A 23,364-nucleotide genomic window follows, 5' to 3' on the forward strand; every position below is an offset into this window, starting at 1 on the left:
AAAAAGGAGAGGTAGGGCCCTGGAAACGAGGCACTGCTGCATAAAAGGGAGGTTGTTACCTATACAATCAAAACTTTGGATGCAAAAATTAATCTTTGAGAGGTAAAATGGGGGTTTGTGCCCTAAAATTGAGATCTTGGAGTAGGAAAATGAGGCTTTTAATCTGAAAAAGGAGGTTTGTGCCCTAAAATTGACATATTGGTGAAGAAAAATGAGGCTTTTGACCCAAAAATTGAGAGCTTGTCCCTAAAATTGAGAGCTTGGAGTAGGAAAATGAGGCTTTTAATCTGAAAAAGGAGGTTTGTGCCCTAAAATTGAGATATTGGTGCAGAAAAATGAGGCTTTTAACCTGAAAAAGGAGGTTTGTGCCCTAAAATTGAGATATTGGTGCAGAAAAATGAGGTTTTTCACCCAAAAATTGAGAGCTTGTCCCTAAAATTGGGAGCTTGGAGTAGGAAAATGAGGCTTTTAATCTTAAAAAGGAGGTTTGTGCCATAAATTGAGATATTGGTGAAGAAAAATGAGGCTTTTAATCTGAAAATTGAGAGCTTGTCCCTAAAATTGAGAGCTTGGTGCAGAAAAATGAGGCTTTTCACCCAAAAAAGGAGAGCTTGTCCATAACATTGAAATATTGGTGCAGAAAAATGAGGCTTTTCAGGTGAAAAAGGTGGGTTTGGTGCTAAAATTGAGAGCTTGGTGCAGAAAAATGAGGCTTTTCTGGTGAAAAGGGCATTTTGTGCCCTAAAATTGCGAGCTTGTTGTAGGAAAATGAGGCTTTTTTACCCGAAAAAGGCAGGTTTTACCCTAAAATTGAGAGCTTGTTGTAGGAAAATGAGGCTTTTTTACCCGAAAAAGGCGGGTTTTACCCTAAAATTGAGAGCTTGTTGTAGGAAAATGAGGCTTTTCAGGTGAAAAAGGCGGGTTTTACCGTAAAATTGAGAGAGTGTTTCCGAAAAATGAGGCTTTTCAGGTGAAAAAGGTGGGTTTGGTGCAGAAAATTGAGAGCTCTGTGCAGAAAAATGAGGCTTTTTCACCCGAAAAAGGCATTTTGTGCCCGAAATTGAGAGCTTGGTGCAGAAAAATGAGGCTTTTCACCCCAAAAACGCGGGTTTAGCCCCCATGATAGGGTTTGTGCTGTAAAAAAGGAGAGGTAGGGCCCTGGAAACGAGGCACTGCTGCATAAAAGGGAGGTTGTTACCTGTAGAATCAAAAGCTTGGATGCCAAAAATTAATCTTTGAGAGGTAAAATGGGGGTTTGTGCCCTAAAATTGAGAGCTTGGAGTAGGAAAATGAGGCTTTTAATCTGAAAAAGGAGGTTTGTGCCCTAAAATTGAGATATTGGTGAAGAAAAATGAGGCTTTTCCACCCAAAAAAGGTGGGTTTTACCCTAAAATTGAGAGCTTGTTGCAGAAAAATGAGGCTTTTCAGCAGAAAAAGGTTGTTTCCGCCCTAAAATTGAGAGCTTGGTACAGAAAAATGAGGTTTTTCACCCCAAAAGCGTGGGTTTAGCCCCCATGATAGGGTTTGTGCTGTAAAAAAGGAGAGGTAGGGCCCTGGAAACGAGGCACTGCTGCATAAAAGGGAGGTTGTTACCTGTAGAATCAAAACTTTGGATGCCAAAAATTAATCTTTGAGAGGAAAATGGGGGTTTGTGCCCTAAAATTGAGAGCTTGGAGTAGGAAAATGAGGCTTTTAATCTGAAAAAGGAGGTTTGTGCCCTAAAATTGAGATATTGGTGAAGAAAAATGAGGCTTTTCACCCAAAAAAGGAGAGCTTGTCCATAACATTGAAATATTGGTGCAGAAAAATGAGGCTTTTCAGGTGAAAAAGGTGGGTTTGGTGCTAAAATTGAGAGCTTGGTGCAGAAAAATGAGGCTTTTCTGGTGAAAAGGGCATTTTGTGCCCTAAAGTTGCGAGCTTGTTGTAGGAAAATGAGGCTTTTTTACCCGAAAAAGGCAGGTTTTACCCTAAAATTGAGAGCTTGTTGTAGGAAAATGAGGCTTTTTTACCCGAAAAAGGCGGGTTTTACCCTAAAATTGAGAGCTTGTTGTGGGAAAATGAGGCTTTTCAGGTGAAAAAGGCGGGTTTTACCGTAAAATTGAGAGAGTGTTTCCGAAAAATGAGGCTTTTCAGGTGAAAAAGGTGGGTTTGGTGCAGAAAATTGAGAGCTCTGTGCAGAAAAATGAGGCTTTTTCACCTGAAAAAGGCATTTTGTGCCCGAAATTGAGAGCTTGGTGCAGAAAAATGAGGCTTTTCACCCCAAAAACGCGGGTTTAGCCCCCATGATAGGGTTTGTGCTGTAAAAAAGGAGAGGTAGGGCCCTGGAAACGAGGCACTGCTGCATAAAAGGGAGGTTGTTACCTGTAGAATCAAAACTTTGGATGCCAAAAATTAATCTTTGAGAGGTAAAATGGGGGTTTGTGCCCTAAAATTGAGAGCTTGGAGTAGGAAAATGAGGCTTTTAATCTGAAAAAGGAGCTTTGTGCCCTAAAATTGAGATATTGGTGAAGAAAAATGATTCTTTTCACCCGCAGAAATGCGGTTTCTGCCCTAAAATGGAGAGCTTGGTACAGAAAAATGAGGCTTTTCATCTGAAAAATGCAGGTTTGGCCCTAAAATTGCGCTATTGGTGCAGAAAAATGAGACTTTTCACCCAAAAAAGGGAGCTTGTCCATAACATTGAAATATTGGTGCAGAAAAATGAGGCTTTTTAGGTGAAAAAGGTGGGTTTGGTGCTAAAATTGAGAGCTTGTTGCAGAAAAATGAGGCTTTACGTGTGAAAAAGACGGTTTGTGCCCTAAAATTGAGAGCTTGGAGTAGGAAAATGAGGCTTTTAATCTGAAAAAGGAGGTTTGTGCCCTAAAATTGAGATATTGGTGCAGAAAAATGAGGCTTTTCCACCCAAAAAAGGTGGGTTTTACCCTAAAATTGAGAGCTTGTTGCAGAAAAATGAGGCTTTTCAGCAGAAAAAGGTTGTTTCCGCCCTAAAATTGAGAGCTTGGTACAGAAAAATGAGGTTTTTCACCCCAAAAGCGTGGGTTTAGCCCCCATGATAGGGTTTGTGCTGTAAAAAAGGAGAGGTAGGGCCCTGGAAACGAGGCACTGCTGCATAAAAGGGAGGTTGTTACCTATACAATCAAAACTTTGGATGCAAAAATTAATCTTTGAGAGGAAAATGGGGGTTTGTGCCCTAAAATTGAGATATTGGTGCAGAAAAATGAGGCTTTTAACCTGAAAAAGGAGGTTTGTGCCCTAAAATTGAGATATTGGTGCAGAAAAATGAGGCTTTTAACCTGAAAAAGGAGGTTTGTGCCCTAAAATTGAGATATTGGTGAAGAAAAATGAGGCTTTTCACCCAAAAATTGAGAGCTTGTCCCTAAAATTGGGAGCTTGGAGTAGGAAAATGAGGCTTTTAATCTGAAAAAGGAGGTTTGTGCCATAAATTGAGATATTGGTGAAGAAAAATGAGGCTTTTAATCTGAAAATTGAGAGCTTGTCCCTAAAATTGAGAGCTTGGTGCAGAAAAATGAGGCTTTTCACCCAAAAAAGGAGAGCTTGTCCATAACATTGAAATATTGGTGCAGAAAAATGAGGCTTTTCAGGTGAAAAGGTGGGTTTGGTGCTAAAATTGAGAGCTTGGTGCAGAAAAATGAGGCTTTTCTGGTGAAAAGGGCATTTTGTGCCCTAAAATTGCGAGCTTGTTGTAGGAAAATGAGGCTTTTTTACCCGAAAAAGGCAGGTTTTACCCTAAAATTGAGAGCTTGTTGTAGGAAAATGAGGCTTTTTTACCCGAAAAAGGCGGGTTTTACCCTAAAATTGAGAGCTTGTTGTAGGAAAATGAGGCTTTTCAGGTGAAAAAGGCGGGTTTTACCGTAAAATTGAGAGAGTGTTTCCGAAAAATGAGGCTTTTCAGGTGAAAAAGGTGGGTTTGGTGCAGAAAATTGAGAGCTCTGTGCAGAAAAATGAGGCTTTTTCACCCGAAAAAGGCATTTTGTGCCCGAAATTGAGAGCTTGGTGCAGAAAAATGAGGCTTTTCACCCCAAAAACGCGGGTTTAGCCCCCATGATAGGGTTTGTGCTGTAAAAAAGGAGAGGTAGGGCCCTGGAAACGAGGCACTGCTGCATAAAAGGGAGGTTGTTACCTGTAGAATCAAAACTTTGGATGCCAAAAATTAATCTTTGAGAGGTAAAATGGGGGTTTGTGCCCTAAAATTGAGAGCTTGGAGTAGGAAAATGAGGCTTTTAATCTGAAAAAGGAGGTTTGTGCCCTAAAATTGAGATATTGGTGCAGAAAAATGAGGCTTTTCCACCCAAAAAAGGTGGGTTTTACCCTAAAATTGAGAGCTTGTTGCAGAAAAATGAGGCTTTTCAGCAGAAAAAGGTTGTTTCCGCCCTAAAATTGAGAGCTTGGTACAGAAAAATGAGGTTTTTCACCCCAAAAGCGTGGGTTTAGCCCCCATGATAGGGTTTGTGCTGTAAAAAAGGAGAGGTAGGGCCCTGGAAACGAGGCACTGCTGCATAAAAGGGAGGTTGTTACCTGTAGAATCAAAACTTTGGATGCCAAAAATTAATCTTTGAGAGGTAAAATGGGGGTTTGTGCCCTAAAATTGAGAGCTTGGAGTAGGAAAATGAGGCTTTTAATCTGAAAAAGGAGGTTTGTGCCCTAAAATTGAGATATTGGTGAAGAAAAATGAGGCTTTTCACCCAAAAATTGAGAGCTTGTCCCTAAAATTGAGAGCTTGGAGTAGGAAAATGAGGCTTTTAATCTGAAAAAGGAGGTTTGTGCCCTAAAATTGAGATATTGGTGCAGAAAAATGAGGCTTTTAACCTGAAAAAGGAGGTTTGTGCCCTAAAATTGAGATATTGGTGCAGAAAAATGAGGCTTTTAACCTGAAAAAGGAGGTTTGTGCCCTAAAATTGAGATATTGGTGAAGAAAAATGAGGCTTTTCACCCAAAAATTGAGAGCTTGTCCCTAAAATTGAGATATTGGTGAAGAAAAATGAGGCTTTTCACCCAAAAATTGAGAGCTTGTCCCTAAAATTGAGATATTGGTGAAGAAAAATGAGGCTTTTCACCCAAAAATTGAGAGCTTGTCCCTAAAATTGAGAGCTTGGAGTAGGAAAATGAGGCTTTTAATCTGAAAAAGGAGGTTTGTGCCCTAAAATTGAGATATTGGTGAAGAAAAATGAGGCTTTTCACCCAAAAATTGAGAGCTTGTCCATAACATTGAAATATTGGTGCAGAAAAATGAGGCTTTTCAGGTGAAAAAGGTGGGTTTGGTGCTAAAATTGAGAGCTTGGTGCAGAAAAATGAGGCTTTTCTGGTGAAAAGGGCATTTTGTGCCCTAAAATTGCGAGCTTGTAGGAAAATGAGGCTTTTTTACCCGAAAAAGGCAGGCTTTACCCTAAAATTGCGAGCTTGTTGTAGGAAAATGAGGCTTTTTTACCCGAAAAAGGCGGGTTTTACCCTAAAATTGAGAGCTTGTTGTGGGAAAATGAGGCTTTTCAGGTGAAAAAGGCGGGTTTTACCGTAAAATTGAGAGAGTGTTTCAGAAAAATGAGGTTTTTCAGGTGAAAAAGGTGGGTTTGGTGCAGAAAATTGAGAGCTCTGTGCAGAAAAATGAGGCTTTTTCACCCAAAAAAGGCATTTTGTGCCCGAAATTGAGAGCTTGGTGCAGAAAAATGAGGCTTTTCACCCCAAAAACGCGGGTTTAGCCCCCATGATAGGGTTTGTGCTGTAAAAAAGGAGAGGTAGGGCCCTGGAAACGAGGCACTGCTGCATAAAAGGGAGGTTGTTACCTGTAGAATCAAAACTTTGGATGCCAAAAATTAATCTTTGAGAGGTAAAATGGGGGTTTGTGCCCTAAAATTGAGAGCTTGGAGTAGGAAAATGAGGCTTTTAATCTGAAAAAGGAGCTTTGTGCCCTAAAATTGAGATATTGGTGCAGAAAAATGAGGCTTTTCCACCCAAAAAAGGTGGGTTTTACCCTAAAATTGAGAGCTTGTTGCAGAAAAATGAGGCTTTTCAGCAGAAAAAGGTTGTTTCCGCCCTAAAATTGAGAGCTTGGTACAGAAAAATGAGGTTTTTCACCCCAAAAGCGTGGGTTTAGCCCCCATGATAGGGTTTGTGCTGTAAAAAAGGAGAGGTAGGGCCCTGGAAACGAGGCACTGCTGCATAAAAGGGAGGTTGTTACCTGTAGAATCAAAACTTTGGATGCCAAAAATTAATCTTTGAGAGGTAAAATGGGGGTTTGTGCCCTAAAATTGAGAGCTTGGAGTAGGAAAATGAGGCTTTTAACCTGAAAAAGGAGGTTTGTGCCCTAAAATTGAGATATTGGTGAAGAAAAATGAGGCTTTTCACCCAAAAATTGAGAGCTTGTCCCTAAAATTGGGAGCTTGGAGTAGGAAAATGAGGCTTTTAATCTTAAAAAGGAGGTTTGTGCCATAAATTGAGATATTGGTGAAGAAAAATGAGGCTTTTAATCTGAAAATTGAGAGCTTGTCCCTAAAATTGAGAGCTTGGTGCAGAAAAATGAGGCTTTTCACCCAAAAAAGGAGAGCTTGTCCATAACATTGAAATATTGGTGCAGAAAAATGAGGCTTTTCAGGTGAAAAAGGTGGGTTTGGTGCTAAAATTGAGAGCTTGGTGCAGAAAAATGAGGCTTTTCTGGTAAAAAGGGCATTTTGTGCCCTAAAATTGCGAGCTTGTTGTAGGAAAATGAGGCTTTTTTACCCGAAAAAGGCAGGTTTTACCCTAAAATTGAGAGCTTGTTGTAGGAAAATGAGGCTTTTTTACCCGAAAAAGGCGGGTTTTACCCTAAAATTGAGAGCTTGTTGTAGGAAAATGAGGCTTTTCAGGTGAAAAAGGCGGGTTTTACCGTAAAATTGAGAGAGTGTTTCCGAAAAATGAGGCTTTTCAGGTGAAAAAGGTGGGTTTGGTGCAGAAAATTGAGAGCTCTGTGCAGAAAAATGAGGCTTTTTCACTCGAAAAAGGCATTTTGTGCCCGAAATTGAGAGCTTGGTGCAGAAAAATGAGGCTTTTCACCCCAAAAACGCGGGTTTAGCCCCCATGATAGGGTTTGTGCTGTAAAAAAGGAGAGGTAGGGCCCTGGAAACGAGGCACTGCTGCATAAAAGGGAGGTTGTTACCTGTAGAATCAAAACTTTGGATGCCAAAAATTAATCTTTGAGAGGTAAAATGGGGGTTTGTGCCCTAAAATTGAGAGCTTGGAGTAGGAAAATGAGGCTTTTAATCTGAAAAAGGAGCTTTGTGCCCTAAAATTGAGATATTGGTGCAGAAAAATGAGGCTTTTCCACCCAAAAAAGGTGGGTTTTACCCTAAAATTGAGAGCTTGTTGCAGAAAAATGAGGCTTTTCAGCAGAAAAAGGTTGTTTCCGCCCTAAAATTGAGAGCTTGGTACAGAAAAATGAGGTTTTTCACCCCAAAAGCGTGGGTTTAGCCCCCATGATAGGGTTTGTGCTGTAAAAAAGGAGAGGTAGGGCCCTGGAAACGAGGCACTGCTGCATAAAAGGGAGGTTGTTACCTGTAGAATCAAAACTTTGGATGCCAAAAATTAATCTTTGAGAGGTAAAATGGGGGTTTGTGCCCTAAAATTGAGAGCTTGGAGTAGGAAAATGAGGCTTTTAATCTGAAAAAGGAGGTTTGTGCCCTAAAATTGAGATATTGGTGCAGAAAAATGAGGCTTTTCCACCCAAAAAAGGTGGGTTTTACCCTAAAATTGAGAGCTTGTTGCAGAAAAATGAGGCTTTTCAGCAGAAAAAGGTTGTTTCCGCCCTAAAATTGAGAGCTTGGTACAGAAAAATGAGGTTTTTCACCCCAAAAGCGTGGGTTTAGCCCCCATGATAGGGTTTGTGCTGTAAAAAAGGAGAGGTAGGGCCCTGGAAACGAGGCACTGCTGCATAAAAGGGAGGTTGTTACCTGTAGAATCAAAACTTTGGATGCCAAAAATTAATCTTTGAGAGGAAAATGGGGGTTTGTGCCCTAAAATTGAGAGCTTGGAGTAGGAAAATGAGGCTTTTAATCTGAAAAAGGAGGTTTGTGCCCTAAAATTGAGATATTGGTGAAGAAAAATGAGGCTTTTCACCCAAAAATTGAGAGCTTGTCCATAACATTGAAATATTGGTGCAGAAAAATGAGGCTTTTCAGGTGAAAAAGGTGGGTTTGGTGCTAAAATTGAGAGCTTGGTGCAGAAAAATGAGGCTTTTCTGGTGAAAAGGGCATTTTGTGCCCTAAAATTGCGAGCTTGTAGAAAATGAGGCTTTTTTACCCGAAAAAGGCGGGTTTTACCCTAAAATTGAGAGCTTGTTGTGGGAAAATGAGGCTTTTCAGGTGAAAAAGGCGGGTTTGGTGCAGAAAATTGAGAGCTCTGTGCAGAAAAATGAGGCTTTTTCACCCGAAAAAGGCATTTTGTGCCCGAAATTGAGAGCTTGGTGCAGAAAAATGAGGTTTTTCACCCCAAAAACGCGGGTTTAGCCCCCATGATAGGGTTTGTGCTGTAAAAAAGGAGAGGTAGGGCCCTGGAAACGAGGCACTGCTGCATAAAAGGGAGGTTGTTACCTGTAGAATCAAAACTTTGGATGCCAAAAATTAATCTTTGAGAGGTAAAATGGGGGTTTGTGCCCTAAAATTGAGAGCTTGGAGTAGGAAAATGAGGCTTTTAATCTGAAAAAGGAGGTTTGTGCCCTAAAATTGAGATATTGGTGCAGAAAAATGAGGCTTTTCCACCCAAAAAAGGTGGGTTTTACCCTAAAATTGAGAGCTTGTTGCAGAAAAATGAGGCTTTTCAGCAGAAAAAGGTTGTTTCCGCCCTAAAATTGAGAGCTTGGTACAGAAAAATGAGGTTTTTCACCCCAAAAGCGTGGGTTTAGCCCCCATGATAGGGTTTGTGCTGTAAAAAAGGAGAGGTAGGGCCCTGGAAACGAGGCACTGCTGCATAAAAGGGAGGTTGTTACCTGTAGAATCAAAACTTTGGATGCCAAAAATTAATCTTTGAGAGGAAAATGGGGGTTTGTGCCCTAAAATTGAGAGCTTGGAGTAGGAAAATGAGGCTTTTAATCTGAAAAAGGAGGTTTGTGCCCTAAAATTGAGATATTGGTGAAGAAAAATGAGGCTTTTCACCCAAAAATTGAGAGCTTGTCCCTAAAATTGAGATATTGGTGAAGAAAAATGAGGCTTTTCACCCAAAAATTGAGAGCTTGTCCCTAAAATTGAGATATTGGTGAAGAAAAATGAGGCTTTTCACCCAAAAATTGAGAGCTTGTCCCTAAAATTGGGAGCTTGGAGTAGGAAAATGAGGCTTTTAATCTTAAAAAGGAGGTTTGTGCCATAAATTGAGATATTGGTGAAGAAAAATGAGGCTTTTAATCTGAAAAAGGAGGTTTGTGCCCTAAAATTGAGAGCTTGGTGAAGAAAAATGAGGCTTTTCACCCAAAAATTGAGAGCTTGTCCCTAAAATTGAGAGCTTGGAGTAGGAAAATGAGGCTTTTAATCTGAAAAAGGAGGTTTGTGCCCTAAAATTGAGATATTGGTGAAGAAAAATGAGGCTTTTCACCCAAAAATTGAGAGCTTGTCCCTAAAATTGGGAGCTTGGAGTAGGAAAATGAGGCTTTTAATCTTAAAAAGGAGGTTTGTGCCATAAATTGAGATATTGGTGAAGAAAAATGAGGCTTTTAATCTGAAAAAGGAGGTTTGTGCCCTAAAATTGAGATATTGGTGAAGAAAAATGAGGCTTTTCACCCAAAAATTGAGAGCTTGTCCCTAAAATTGGGAGCTTGGAGTAGGAAAATGAGGCTTTTAATCTTAAAAAGGAGGTTTGTGCCATAAATTGAGATATTGGTGAAGAAAAATGAGGCTTTTAATCTGAAAAAGGAGGTTTGTGCCCTAAAATTGAGATATTGGTGAAGAAAAATGAGGCTTTTCACCCAAAAATTGAGAGCTTGTCCCTAAAATTGGGAGCTTGGAGTAGGAAAATGAGGCTTTTAATCTGAAAAAGGAGGTTTGTGCCATAAATTGAGATATTGGTGCAGAAAAATGAGGCTTTTCACCCAAAAATTGAGAGCTTGTCCCTAAAATTGAGAGCTTGGTGCAGAAAAATGAGGCTTTTCACCCAAAAAAGGAGAGCTTGTCCATAACATTGAAATATTGGTGCAGAAAAATGAGGCTTTTCAGGTGAAAAAGGTGGGTTTGGTGCTAAAATTGAGAGCTTGGTGCAGAAAAATGAGGCTTTTCTGGTAAAAAGGGCATTTTGTGCCCTAAAATTGCGAGCTTGTTGTAGGAAAATGAGGCTTTTTTACCCAAAAAAGGCAGGTTTTACCCTAAAATTGAGAGCTTGTTGTAGGAAAATGAGGCTTTTTTACCCGAAAAAGGCGGGTTTTACCCTAAAATTGAGAGCTTGTTGTGGGAAAATGAGGCTTTTCAGGTGAAAAAGGTGGGTTTGGTGCAGAAAATTGAGAGCTCTGTGCAGAAAAATGAGGCTTTTTCACCCGAAAAAGGCATTTTGTGCCCGAAATTGAGAGCTTGGTGCAGAAAAATGAGGCTTTTCACCCCAAAAACGCGGGTTTAGCCCCCATGATAGGGTTTGTGCTGTAAAAAAGGAGAGGTAGGGCCCTGGAAACGAGGCACTGCTGCATAAAAGGGAGGTTGTTACCTGTAGAATCAAAAGCTTGGATGCCAAAAATTAATCTTTGAGAGGTAAAATGGGGGTTTGTGCCCTAAAATTGAGAGCTTGGAGTAGGAAAATGAGGCTTTTAATCTGAAAAAGGAGGTTTGTGCCCTAAAATTGAGATATTGGTGAAGAAAAATGAGGCTTTTCACCCAAAAATTGAGAGCTTGTCCCTAAAATTGAGAGCTTGGAGTAGGAAAATGAGGCTTTTAATCTGAAAAAGGAGGTTTGTGCCCTAAAATTGAGATATTGGTGAAGAAAAATGAGGTTTTTCACCCCAAAAGCATGGGTTTAGCCCCCATGATAGGGTTTGTGCTGTAAAAAAGGAGAGGTAGGGCCCTGGAAACGAGGCACTGCTGCATAAAAGGGAGGTTGTTACCTGTAGAATCAAAACTTTGGATGCCAAAAATTAATCTTTGAGAGGTAAAATGGGGGTTTGTGCCCTAAAATTGAGAGCTTGGAGTAGGAAAATGAGGCTTTTAATCTGAAAAAGGAGGTTTGTGCCCTAAAATTGAGATATTGGTGAAGAAAAATGAGGCTTTTCACCCAAAAAAGGAGAGCTTGTCCATAACATTGAAATATTGGTGCAGAAAAATGAGGCTTTTCAGGTGAAAAAGGTGGGTTTGGTGCTAAAATTGAGAGCTTGGTGCAGAAAAATGAGGCTTTTCTGGTGAAAAGGGCATTTTGTGCCCTAAAATTGCGAGCTTGTAGGAAAATGAGGCTTTTTTACCCGAAAAAGGCAGGCTTTACCCTAAAATTGCGAGCTTGTTGTAGGAAAATGAGGCTTTTTTACCCGAAAAAGGCGGGTTTTACCCTAAAATTGAGAGCTTGTTGTGGGAAAATGAGGCTTTTCAGGTGAAAAAGGCGGGTTTTACCGTAAAATTGAGAGAGTGTTTCAGAAAAATGAGGCTTTTCAGGTGAAAAAGGTGGGTTTGGTGCAGAAAATTGAGAGCTCTGTGCAGAAAAATGAGGCTTTTTCACCCGAAAAAGGCATTTTGTGCCCGAAATTGAGAGCTTGGTGCAGAAAAATGAGGCTTTTCACCCCAAAAACGCGGGTTTAGCCCCCATGATAGGGTTTGTGCTGTAAAAAAGGAGAGGTAGGGCCCTGGAAACGAGGCACTGCTGCATAAAAGGGAGGTTGTTACCTGTAGAATCAAAACTTTGGATGCCAAAAATTAATCTTTGAGAGGAAAATGGGGGTTTGTGCCCTAAAATTGAGAGCTTGGAGTAGGAAAATGAGGCTTTTAATCTGAAAAAGGAGGTTTGTGCCCTAAAATTGAGATATTGGTGAAGAAAAATGAGGCTTTTCACCCAAAAAAGGAGAGCTTGTCCATAACATTGAAATATTGGTGCAGAAAAATGAGGCTTTTCAGGTGAAAAAGGTGGGTTTGGTGCTAAAATTGAGAGCTTGGTGCAGAAAAATGAGGCTTTTCTGGTGAAAAGGGCATTTTGTGCCCTAAAATTGCGAGCTTGTAGAAAATGAGGCTTTTTACCCGAAAAAGGCGGGTTTTACCCTAAAATTGAGAGCTTGTTGTGGGAAAATGAGGCTTTTCAGGTGAAAAAGGCGGGTTTGGTGCAGAAAATTGAGAGCTCTGTGCAGAAAAATGAGGCTTTTTCACCCGAAAAAGGCATTTTGTGCCCGAAATTGAGAGCTTGGTGCAGAAAAATGAAGTTTTTCACCCCAAAAACGCGGGTTTAGCCCCCATGATAGGGTTTGTGCTGTAAAAAAGGAGAGGTAGGGCCCTGGAAACGAGGCACTGCTGCATAAAAGGGAGGTTGTTACCTGTAGAATCAAAACTTTGGATGCCAAAAATTAATCTTTGAGAGGTAAAATGGGGGTTTGTGCCCTAAAATTGAGAGCTTGGAGTAGGAAAATGAGGCTTTTAATCTGAAAAAGGAGCTTTGTGCCCTAAAATTGAGATATTGGTGCAGAAAAATGAGGCTTTTCCACCCAAAAAAGGTGGGTTTTACCCTAAAATTGAGAGCTTGTTGCAGAAAAATGAGGCTTTTCAGCAGAAAAAGGTTGTTTCCGCCCTAAAATTGAGAGCTTGGTACAGAAAAATGAGGTTTTTCACCCCAAAAGCGTGGGTTTAGCCCCCATGATAGGGTTTGTGCTGTAAAAAAGGAGAGGTAGGGCCCTGGAAACGAGGCACTGCTGCATAAAAGGGAGGTTGTTACCTGTAGAATCAAAACTTTGGATGCCAAAAATTAATCTTTGAGAGGAAAATGGGGGTTTGTGCCCTAAAATTGAGAGCTTGGAGTAGGAAAATGAGGCTTTTAATCTGAAAAAGGAGGTTTGTGCCCTAAAATTGAGATATTGGTGAAGAAAAATGAGGCTTTTCACCCAAAAATTGAGAGCTTGTCCCTAAAATTGAGATATTGGTGAAGAAAAATGAGGCTTTTCACCCAAAAATTGAGAGCTTGTCCCTAAAATTGAGATATTGGTGAAGAAAAATGAGGCTTTTCACCCAAAAATTGAGAGCTTGTCCCTAAAATTGAGAGCTTGGAGTAGGAAAATGAGGCTTTTAATCTGAAAAAGGAGGTTTGTGCCCTAAAATTGAGATATTGGTGAAGAAAAATGAGGCTTTTCACCCAAAAATTGAGAGCTTGTCCCTAAAATTGGGAGCTTGGAGTAGGAAAATGAGGCTTTTAATCTTAAAAAGGAGGTTTGTGCCATAAATTGAGATATTGGTGAAAAAAAATGAGGCTTTTAATCTGAAAAAGGAGGTTTGTGCCCTAAAATTGAGATATTGGTGAAGAAAAATGAGGCTTTTCACCCAAAAAAGGAGAGCTTGTCCATAACATTGAAATATTGGTGCAGAAAAATGAGGCTTTTCAGGTGAAAAAGGTGGGTTTGGTGCTAAAATTGAGAGCTTGGTGCAGAAAAATGAGGCTTTTCTGGTAAAAAGGGCATTTTGTGCCCTAAAATTGCGAGCTTGTTGTAGGAAAATGAGGCTTTTTTACCCGAAAAAGGCAGGTTTTACCCTAAAATTGAGAGCTTGTTGTAGGAAAATGAGGCTTTTTTACCCGAAAAAGGCGGGTTTTACCCTAAAATTGAGAGCTTGTTGTGGGAAAATGAGGCTTTTCAGGTGAAAAAGGTGGGTTTTACCGTAAAATTGAGAGAGTGATTCAGAAAAATGAGGCTTTTCAGGTGAAAAAGGTGGGTTTGGTGCAGAAAATTGAGAGCTCTGTGCAGAAAAATGAGGCTTTTTCACCCGAAAAAGGCATTTTGTGCCCGAAATTGAGAGCTTGGTGCAGAAAAATGAGGCTTTTCACCCCAAAAACGCGGGTTTAGCCCCCATGATAGGGTTTGTGCTGTAAAAAAGGAGAGGTAGGGCCCTGGAAACGAGGCACTGCTGCATAAAAGGGAGGTTGTTACCTGTAGAATCAAAACTTTGGATGCCAAAAATTAATCTTTGAGAGGAAAATGGGGGTTTGTGCCCTAAAATTGAGAGCTTGGAGTAGGAAAATGAGGCTTTTAATCTGAAAAAGGAGGTTTGTGCCCTAAAATTGAGATATTGGTGAAGAAAAATGAGGCTTTTCACCCAAAAAAGGAGAGCTTGTCCATAACATTGAAATATTGGTGCAGAAAAATGAGGCTTTTCAGGTGAAAAAGGTGGGTTTGGTGCTAAAATTGAGAGCTTGGTGCAGAAAAATGAGGCTTTTCTGGTGAAAAGGGCATTTTGTGCCCTAAAATTGCGAGCTTGTAGGAAAATGAGGCTTTTTTACCCGAAAAAGGCAGGCTTTACCCTAAAATTGCGAGCTTGTTGTAGGAAAATGAGGCTTTTTTACCCGAAAAAGGCGGGTTTTACCCTAAAATTGAGAGCTTGTTGTGGGAAAATGAGGCTTTTCAGGTGAAAAAGGCGGGTTTTACCGTAAAATTGAGAGAGTGTTTCAGAAAAATGAGGCTTTTCAGGTGAAAAAGGTGGGTTTGGTGCAGAAAATTGAGAGCTCTGTGCAGAAAAATGAGGCTTTTTCACCCGAAAAAGGCATTTTGTGCCCGAAATTGAGAGCTTGGTGCAGAAAAATGAGGCTTTTCACCCCAAAAACGCGGGTTTAGCCCCCATGATAGGGTTTGTGCTGTAAAAAAGGAGAGGTAGGGCCCTGGAAACGAGGCACTGCTGCATAAAAGGGAGGTTGTTACCTGTAGAATCAAAACTTTGGATGCCAAAAATTAATCTTTGAGAGGTAAAATGGGGGTTTGTGCCCTAAAATTGAGAGCTTGGAGTAGGAAAATGAGGCTTTTAATCTGAAAAAGGAGCTTTGTGCCCTAAAATTGAGATATTGGTGCAGAAAAATGAGGCTTTTCCACCCAAAAAAGGTGGGTTTTACCCTAAAATTGAGAGCTTGTTGCAGAAAAATGAGGCTTTTCAGCAGAAAAAGGTTGTTTCCGCCCTAAAATTGAGAGCTTGGTACAGAAAAATGAGGTTTTTCACCCCAAAAGCGTGGGTTTAGCCCCCATGATAGGGTTTGTGCTGTAAAAAAGGAGAGGTAGGGCCCTGGAAACGAGGCACTGCTGCATAAAAGGGAGGTTGTTACCTGTAGAATCAAAACTTTGGATGCCAAAAATTAATCTTTGAGAGGTAAAATGGGGGTTTGTGCCCTAAAATTGAGAGCTTGGAGTAGGAAAATGAGGCTTTTAATCTGAAAAAGGAGGTTTGTGCCCTAAAATTGAGATATTGGTGCAGAAAAATGAGGCTTTTCCACCCAAAAAAGGTGGGTTTTACCCTAAAATTGAGAGCTTGTTGCAGAAAAATGAGGCTTTTCAGCAGAAAAAGGTTGTTTCCGCCCTAAAATTGAGAGCTTGGTACAGAAAAATGAGGTTTTTCACCCCAAAAGCGTGGGTTTAGCCCCCATGATAGGGTTTGTGCTGTAAAAAAGGAGAGGTAGGGCCCTGGAAACGAGGCACTGCTGCATAAAAGGGAGGTTGTTACCTGTAGAATCAAAACTTTGGATGCCAAAAATTAATCTTTGAGAGGTAAAATGGGGGTTTGTGCCCTAAAATTGAGAGCTTGGAGTAGGAAAATGAGGCTTTTAATCTGAAAAAGGAGGTTTGTGCCCTAAAATTGAGATATTGGTGAAGAAAAATGAGGCTTTTCACCCAAAAATTGAGAGCTTGTCCCTAAAATTGGGAGCTTGGAGTAGGAAAATGAGGCTTTTAATCTTAAAAAGGAGGTTTGTGCCATAAATTGAGATATTGGTGAAGAAAAATGAGGCTTTTAATCTGAAAATTGAGAGCTTGTCCCTAAAATTGAGAGCTTGGTGCAGAAAAATGAGGCTTTTCACCCAAAAAAGGAGAGCTTGTCCATAACATTGAAATATTGGTGCAGAAAAATGAGGCTTTTCAGGTGAAAAAGGTGGGTTTGGTGCTAAAATTGAGAGCTTGGTGCAGAAAAATGAGGCTTTTCTGGTGAAAAGGGCATTTTGTGCCCTAAAATTGCGAGCTTGTTGTAGGAAAATGAGGCTTTTTTACCCGAAAAAGGCAGGCTTTACCCTAAAATTGCGAGCTTGTTGTAGGAAAATGAGGCTTTTTTACCCGAAAAAGGCGGGTTTTACCCTAAAATTGAGAGCTTGTTGTAGGAAAATGAGGCTTTTCAGGTGAAAAAGGCGGGTTTTACCGTAAAATTGAGAGAGTGTTTCCGAAAAATGAGGCTTTTCAGGTGAAAAAGGTGGGTTTGGTGCAGAAAATTGAGAGCTCTGTGCAGAAAAATGAGGCTTTTTCACCCGAAAAAGGCATTTTGTGCCCGAAATTGAGAGCTTGGTGCAGAAAAATGAGGCTTTTCACCCCAAAAACGCGGGTTTAGCCCCCATGATAGGGTTTGTGCTGTAAAAAAGGAGAGGTAGGGCCCTGGAAACGAGGCACTGCTGCATAAAAGGGAGGTTGTTACCTGTAGAATCAAAACTTTGGATGCCAAAAATTAATCTTTGAGAGGTAAAATGGGGGTTTGTGCCCTAAAATTGAGAGCTTGGAGTAGGAAAATGAGGCTTTTAATCTGAAAAAGGAGCTTTGTGCCCTAAAATTGAGATATTGGTGAAGAAAAATGATTCTTTTCACCCGCAGAAATGCGGTTTCTGCCCTAAAATGGAGAGCTTGGTACAGAAAAATGAGGCTTTTCATCTGAAAAATGCAGGTTTGGCCCTAAAATTGCGCTATTGGTGCATAAAAATGAGGCTTTTCACCCAAAAAAGGGAGCTTGTCCATAACATTGAAATATTGGTGCAGAAAAATGAGGCTTTTTAGGTGAAAAAGGTGGGTTTGGTGCTAAAATTGAGAGCTTGTTGCAGAAAAATGAGGCTTTACGTGTGAAAAAGACGGTTTGTGCCCTAAAATTGAGAGCTTGGAGTAGGAAAATGAGGCTTTTAATCTGAAAAAGGAGGTTTGTGCCCTAAAATTGAAATATTGGTGCAGAAAAATGAGGCTTTTCCACCCAAAAAAGGTGGGTTTTACCCTAAAATTGAGAGCTTGTTGCAGAAAAATGAGGCTTTTCAGCAGAAAAAGGTTGTTTCCGCCCTAAAATTGAGAGCTTGGTACAGAAAAATGAGGTTTTTCACCCCAAAAGCGTGGGTTTAGCCCCCATGATAGGGTTTGTGCTGTAAAAAAGGAGAGGTAGGGCCCTGGAAACGAGGCACTGCTGCATAAAAGGGAGGTTGTTACCTATACAATCAAAACTTTGGATGCAAAAATTAATCTTTGAGAGGTAAAATGGGGGTTTGTGCCCTAAAATTGAGATCTTGGAGTAGGAAAATGAGGCTTTTAATCTGAAAAAGGAGGTTTGTGCCCTAAAATTGACATATTGGTGAAGAAAAATGAGGCTTTTGACCCAAAAATTGAGAGCTTGTCCCTAAAATTGAGAGCTTGGAGTAGGAAAATGAGGCTTTTAATCTGAAAAAGGAGGTTTGTGCCCTAAAATTGAGATATTGGTGCAGAAAAATGAGGCTTTTAACCTGAAAAAGGAGGTTTGTGCCCTAAAATTGAGATATTGGTGCAGAAAAATGAGGTTTTTCACCCAAAAATTGAGAGCTTGTCCCTAAAATTGGGAGCTTGGAGTAGGAAAATGAGGCTTTTAATCTTAAAAAGGAGGTTTGTGCCATAAATTGAGATATTGGTGAAGAAAAATGAGGCTTTTAATCTGAAAATTGAGAGCTTGTCCCTAAAATTGAGAGCTTGGTGCAGAAAAATGAGGCTTTTCACCCAAAAAAGGAGAGCTTGTCCATAACATTGAAATATTGGTGCAGAAAAATGAGGCTTTTCAGGTGAAAAAGGTGGGTTTGGTGCTAAAATTGAGAGCTTGGTGCAGAAAAATGAGGCTTTTCTGGTGAAAAGGGCATTTTGTGCCCTAAAATTGCGAGCTTGTTGTAGGAAAATGAGGCTTTTTTACCCGAAAAAGGCAGGTTTTACCCTAAAATTGAGAGCTTGTTGTAGGAAAATGAGGCTTTTTTACCCGAAAAAGGCGGGTTTTACCCTAAAATTGAGAGCTTGTTGTAGGAAAATGAGGCTTTTCAGGTGAAAAAGGCGGGTTTTACCGTAAAATTGAGAGAGTGTTTCCGAAAAATGAGGCTTTTCAGGTGAAAAAGGTGGGTTTGGTGCAGAAAATTGAGAGCTCTGTGCAGAAAAATGAGGCTTTTTCACCCGAAAAAGGCATTTTGTGCCCGAAATTGAGAGCTTGGTGCAGAAAAATGAGGCTTTTCACCCCAAAAACGCGGGTTTAGCCCCCATGATAGGGTTTGTGCTGTAAAAAAGGAGAGGTAGGGCCCTGGAAACGAGGCACTGCTGCATAAAAGGGAGGTTGTTACCTGTAGAATCAAAAGCTTGGATGCCAAAAATTAATCTTTGAGAGGTAAAATGGGGGTTTGTGCCCTAAAATTGAGAGCTTGGAGTAGGAAAATGAGGCTTTTAATCTGAAAAAGGAGGTTTGTGCCCTAAAATTGAGATATTGGTGCAGAAAAATGAGGCTTTTCCACCCAAAAAAGGTGGGTTTTACCCTAAAATTGAGAGCTTGTTGCAGAAAAATGAGGCTTTTCAGCAGAAAAAGGTTGTTTCCGCCCTAAAATTGAGAGCTTGGTACAGAAAAATGAGGTTTTTCACCCCAAAAGCGTGGGTTTAGCCCCCATGATAGGGTTTGTGCTGTAAAAAAGGAGAGGTAGGGCCCTGGAAACGAGGCACTGCTGCATAAAAGGGAGGTTGTTACCTGTAGAATCAAAACTTTGGATGCCAAAAATTAATCTTTGAGAGGAAAATGGGGGTTTGTGCCCTAAAATTGAGAGCTTGGAGTAGGAAAATGAGGCTTTTAATCTGAAAAAGGAGGTTTGTGCCCTAAAATTGAGATATTGGTGAAGAAAAATGAGGCTTTTCACCCAAAAAAGGAGAGCTTGTCCATAACATTGAAATATTGGTGCAGAAAAATGAGGCTTTTCAGGTGAAAAAGGTGGGTTTGGTGCTAAAATTGAGAGCTTGGTGCAGAAAAATGAGGCTTTTCTGGTGAAAAGGGCATTTTGTGCCCTAAAGTTGCGAGCTTGTTGTAGGAAAATGAGGCTTTTTTACCCGAAAAAGGCAGGTTTTACCCTAAAATTGAGAGCTTGTTGTAGGAAAATGAGGCTTTTTTACCCGAAAAAGGCGGGTTTTACCCTAAAATTGAGAGCTTGTTGTGGGAAAATGAGGCTTTTCAGGTGAAAAAGGCGGGTTTTACCGTAAAATTGAGAGAGTGTTTCCGAAAAATGAGGCTTTTCAGGTGAAAAAGGTGGGTTTGGTGCAGAAAATTGAGAGCTCTGTGCAGAAAAATGAGGCTTTTTCACCTGAAAAAGGCATTTTGTGCCCGAAATTGAGAGCTTGGTGCAGAAAAATGAGGCTTTTCACCCCAAAAACGCGGGTTTAGCCCCCATGATAGGGTTTGTGCTGTAAAAAAGGAGAGGTAGGGCCCTGGAAACGAGGCACTGCTGCATAAAAGGGAGGTTGTTACCTGTAGAATCAAAACTTTGGATGCCAAAAATTAATCTTTGAGAGGTAAAATGGGGGTTTGTGCCCTAAAATTGAGAGCTTGGAGTAGGAAAATGAGGCTTTTAATCTGAAAAAGGAGCTTTGTGCCCTAAAATTGAGATATTGGTGAAGAAAAATGATTCTTTTCACCCGCAGAAATGCGGTTTCTGCCCTAAAATGGAGAGCTTGGTACAGAAAAATGAGGCTTTTCATCTGAAAAATGCAGGTTTGGCCCTAAAATTGCGCTATTGGTGCAGAAAAATGAGACTTTTCACCCAAAAAAGGGAGCTTGTCCATAACATTGAAATATTGGTGCAGAAAAATGAGGCTTTTTAGGTGAAAAAGGTGGGTTTGGTGCTAAAATTGAGAGCTTGTTGCAGAAAAATGAGGCTTTACGTGTGAAAAAGACGGTTTGTGCCCTAAAATTGAGAGCTTGGAGTAGGAAAATGAGGCTTTTAATCTGAAAAAGGAGGTTTGTGCCCTAAAATTGAAATATTGGTGCAGAAAAATGAGGCTTTTAACCTGAAAAAGGAGGTTTGTGCCCTAAAATTGAGATATTGGTGCAGAAAAATGAGGCTTTTAACCTGAAAAAGGAGGTTTGTGCCCTAAAATTGAGATATTGGTGAAGAAAAATGAGGCTTTTCACCCAAAAATTGAGAGCTTGTCCCTAAAATTGGGAGCTTGGAGTAGGAAAATGAGGCTTTTAATCTGAAAAAGGAGGTTTGTGCCATAAATTGAGATATTGGTGAAGAAAAATGAGGCTTTTAATCTGAAAATTGAGAGCTTGTCCCTAAAATTGAGAGCTTGGTGCAGAAAAATGAGGCTTTTCACCCAAAAAAGGAGAGCTTGTCCATAACATTGAAATATTGGTGCAGAAAAATGAGGCTTTTCAGGTGAAAAGGTGGGTTTGGTGCTAAAATTGAGAGCTTGGTGCAGAAAAATGAGGCTTTTCTGGTGAAAAGGGCATTTTGTGCCCTAAAATTGCGAGCTTGTTGTAGGAAAATGAGGCTTTTTTACCCGAAAAAGGCAGGTTTTACCCTAAAATTGAGAGCTTGTTGTAGGAAAATGAGGCTTTTTTACCCGAAAAAGGCGGGTTTTACCCTAAAATTGAGAGCTTGTTGTAGGAAAATGAGGCTTTTCAGGTGAAAAAGGCGGGTTTTACCGTAAAATTGAGAGAGTGTTTCCGAAAAATGAGGCTTTTCAGGTGAAAAAGGTGGGTTTGGTGCAGAAAATTGAGAGCTCTGTGCAGAAAAATGAGGCTTTTTCACCCGAAAAAGGCATTTTGTGCCCGAAATTGAGAGCTTGGTGCAGAAAAATGAGGCTTTTCACCCCAAAAACGCGGGTTTAGCCCCCATGATAGGGTTTGTGCTGTAAAAAAGGAGAGGTAGGGCCCTGGAAACGAGGCACTGCTGCATAAAAGGGAGGTTGTTACCTGTAGAATCAAAACTTTGGATGCCAAAAATTAATCTTTGAGAGGTAAAATGGGGGTTTGTGCCCTAAAATTGAGAGCTTGGAGTAGGAAAATGAGGCTTTTAATCTGAAAAAGGAGGTTTGTGCCCTAAAATTGAGATATTGGTGCAGAAAAATGAGGCTTTTCCACCCAAAAAAGGTGGGTTTTACCCTAAAATTGAGAGCTTGTTGCAGAAAAATGAGGCTTTTCAGCAGAAAAAGGTTGTTTCCGCCCTAAAATTGAGAGCTTGGTACAGAAAAATGAGGTTTTTCACCCCAAAAGCGTGGGTTTAGCCCCCATGATAGGGTTTGTGCTGTAAAAAAGGAGAGGTAGGGCCCTGGAAACGAGGCACTGCTGCATAAAAGGGAGGTTGTTACCTGTAGAATCAAAACTTTGGATGCCAAAAATTAATCTTTGAGAGGTAAAATGGGGGTTTGTGCCCTAAAATTGAGAGCTTGGAGTAGGAAAATGAGGCTTTTAATCTGAAAAAGGAGGTTTGTGCCCTAAAATTGAGATATTGGTGAAGAAAAATGAGGCTTTTCACCCAAAAATTGAGAGCTTGTCCCTAAAATTGAGAGCTTGGAGTAGGAAAATGAGGCTTTTAATCTGAAAAAGGAGGTTTGTGCCCTAAAATTGAGATATTGGTGCAGAAAAATGAGGCTTTTAACCTGAAAAAGGAGGTTTGTGCCCTAAAATTGAGATATTGGTGCAGAAAAATGAGGCTTTTAACCTGAAAAAGGAGGTTTGTGCCCTAAAATTGAGATATTGGTGCAGAAAAATGAGGCTTTTAACCTGAAAAAGGAGGTTTGTGCCCTAAAATTGAGATATTGGTGCAGAAAAATGAGGTTTTTCACCCAAAAATTGAGAGCTTGTCCCTAAAATTGGGAGCTTGGAGTAGGAAAATGAGGCTTTTAATCTTAAAAAGGAGGTTTGTGCCATAAATTGAGATATTGGTGAAGAAAAATGAGGCTTTTAATCTGAAAATTGAGAGCTTGTCCCTAAAATTGAGAGCTTGGTGCAGAAAAATGAGGCTTTTCACCCAAAAAAGGAGAGCTTGTCCATAACATTGAAATATTGGTGCAGAAAAATGAGGCTTTTCAGGTGAAAAAGGTGGGTTTGGTGCTAAAATTGAGAGCTTGGTGCAGAAAAATGAGGCTTTTCTGGTGAAAAGGGCATTTTGTGCCCTAAAATTGCGAGCTTGTTGTAGGAAAATGAGGCTTTTTTACCCGAAAAAGGCAGGTTTTACCCTAAAATTGAGAGCTTGTTGTAGGAAAATGAGGCTTTTTTACCCGAAAAAGGCGGGTTTTACCCTAAAATTGAGAGCTTGTTGTAGGAAAATGAGGCTTTTCAGGTGAAAAAGGCGGGTTTTACCGTAAAATTGAGAGAGTGTTTCCGAAAAATGAGGCTTTTCAGGTGAAAAAGGTGGGTTTGGTGCAGAAAATTGAGAGCTCTGTGCAGAAAAATGAGGCTTTTTCACCCGAAAAAGGCATTTTGTGCCCGAAATTGAGAGCTTGGTGCAGAAAAATGAGGCTTTTCACCCCAAAAACGCGGGTTTAGCCCCCATGATAGGGTTTGTGCTGTAAAAAAGGAGAGGTAGGGCCCTGGAAACGAGGCACTGCTGCATAAAAGGGAGGTTGTTACCTGTAGAATCAAAAGCTTGGATGCCAAAAATTAATCTTTGAGAGGTAAAATGGGGGTTTGTGCCCTAAAATTGAGAGCTTGGAGTAGGAAAATGAGGCTTTTAATCTGAAAAAGGAGGTTTGTGCCCTAAAATTGAGATATTGGTGCAGAAAAATGAGGCTTTTCCACCCAAAAAAGGTGGGTTTTACCCTAAAATTGAGAGCTTGTTGCAGAAAAATGAGGCTTTTCAGCAGAAAAAGGTTGTTTCCGCCCTAAAATTGAGAGCTTGGTACAGAAAAATGAGGCTTTTCACCCCAAAAGCGTGGGTTTAGCCCCCATGATAGGGTTTGTGCTGTAAAAAAGGAGAGGTAGGGCCCTGGAAACGAGGCACTGCTGCATAAAAGGGAGGTTGTTACCTGTAGAATCAAAACTTTGGATGCCAAAAATTAATCTTTGAGAGGAAAATGGGGGTTTGTGCCCTAAAATTGAGAGCTTGGAGTAGGAAAATGAGGCTTTTAATCTGAAAAAGGAGGTTTGTGCCCTAAAATTGAGATATTGGTGAAGAAAAATGAGGCTTTTCACCCAAAAATTGAGAGCTTGTCCATAACATTGAAATATTGGTGCAGAAAAATGAGGCTTT

Source organism: Strix uralensis, chromosome 1 (assembly GCF_047716275.1).
Source record: "Strix uralensis isolate ZFMK-TIS-50842 chromosome 1, bStrUra1, whole genome shotgun sequence".
NCBI lineage: Eukaryota > Metazoa > Chordata > Aves > Strigiformes > Strigidae > Strix > Strix uralensis.